Source organism: Oryza glaberrima, chromosome 3, assembly GCF_000147395.1.
Source record: "Oryza glaberrima chromosome 3, OglaRS2, whole genome shotgun sequence".
Lineage (NCBI taxonomy): Eukaryota > Viridiplantae > Streptophyta > Magnoliopsida > Poales > Poaceae > Oryza > Oryza glaberrima.
Genome location: NC_068328.1, coordinates 12,758,653 through 12,760,541, shown reverse-complemented (window position 1 = coordinate 12,760,541; position 1,889 = coordinate 12,758,653). Strand labels below are relative to the sequence as shown.

The 1,889-nt window shown below is 37.7% G+C and overlaps 1 pseudogene; it reads right to left on the bottom strand.

Moving 5' to 3' along the window:
* Nucleotides 1-288: 288 nt before the first annotated feature.
* On the bottom strand, nucleotides 289-1,367 carry LOC127766121 (uncharacterized; annotated as a pseudogene).
* Nucleotides 1,368-1,889: the final 522 nt, after the last annotated feature.

The window sequence follows — 1,889 nt, the reverse complement described above, 5'->3', positions numbered from 1 at the left end:
ATATGATCAAGCCTATAGCTTCATATGCCACTACTCATTATGCTCAACATGCATTTATGATGATGTTCATAAGAAGAGGAAATTTAATTTTGGAACTATGAGAATGCAATGCAACATACACAAGGCTATATATAAAAAAAATTACAAACCAAAAGCATGTTACCGAGATGGCATTGGTCCTTGATGTGAATTCTCCATCCTCATTATATGCTCCAATTCTTGAACATGGTGAGAATCACATTTTCTCGCATAGGCCAAAACTCCAATGCCTCTCATGTACCTATATTCTCATTTTGGCACATTTTGGTCCCCAACAAAATTGGGTCCATCAATGTTAGTTACCAAAATACGAGGCACCCAAATGGTCCTCCTTCTAGGTGCAAGTCTAGGTAAACCAACATATCTAGCAAACATATTTCCTTGCCTATTTTTCCTAAGCACATAATCATCAAAAATAATATTAGGCTTAGGAGTATTACCTATGGGACAATTTTTACCAATATGTCCCTTTTTGCCGCAATTGTAGCAAGTTAGGTTTTGGCCTCTATGACTTGTCTTCTTGTCTTACTTCTTGCCGGTTTGCCTCAATTTGAAGTTGCACTTCTCATCCTTCATGTTTGCACACATGGAGGCAAAGTGTCCCTTCTCATGACAACCAAAACATGTAATGTGAGGATGGTTCTTACTCACATTTTTCTTTCCATCATTTCTTAAGTATGCATGCTTCCTTGCATATCTAGGCATGTATCTTGTCTTCTTAGCATTCTCCTTGCGATGAAAGCCAAGTCCACAATTGTCATATGAGCTCTTTTACTTGCTTAGGATTTCGTTAAGTGTGTTCTTCCCTTTGTAGCTTCTATCCAAGTCTTTTTTTAAATCTTTGACTTGGGCTTGTAATTGCTTGTTTTCCTCTATAAGGTTAGTAACAACATACATAGAGGAGGAAGAACAAGAATTTTTATCTATGTTTGAGCTACAAGGTACATGTAACAAGTCATCACAAGAGGTGGGCACACTAGCCTTAGATGTACTACATGAGCTAACTACACATGGCATATCATCATCAATTAAATTACATGTGATGCCTATGTCCACCTTTGGCTTACTAAATACATTGCCAATGAGAAGAGACTCATAAGCGTCTTTTATCTTCTTATAAGAATCACAAAGTTCCTTATAAGAATTTATTAGCTCCACATTTGAGTCTTTCAAAGAGAGAAGAGTTTTCTCTAAAATTTGATTTTTCTTCTTCTCTTTGGCAATGTATTTACTAGCCTCCCTAAGCATGTCAAAAAGATCATCATATGAAGGTTCATCATCATCATCATCATCACAAGTACTTTCAATAGTACTATCGAGAGAATCATTCTTTACCACATTCTTACCATTTGTCATTAAGCAATGAGGTGATGTGGATGGTGTTGGGAGCTCCTCATCATCACTTGAGGAGGTGGAGTCTTCACCCGACATCCATTCTTGTGTGCAACCATTCTCAACAAGTGTGGGCACTTCATATTTTTCTTTAAGCTTTACCCACATAACATGTGCACTCTTGAGATTGCATACTTCATTAAACATGTCATCACTCAAAGCACAAAATAAAGCATTAGTAGCTTGAGCATCGAGATGTAGGCATTTCTCTTGCCCACTTGTTGGAGCACGGTCATCCAAAGCATGAGAAAAGCCCACATCTACAATCCACCATATTTTTGGGCTCATGGCCCTAAAATGAGAAATTATGTGGATTTTCCATTGTGCATAATTTGTGCCATCAAATATAGGAGGGTCACCACCTATGTGTACTATATCTCTAGAAGCCATCCTTTTCTCTCAGAACAGTTAAGTCCACAAAATGAGAGACCAAGCTCTGATACCACTTGTAGGATCAA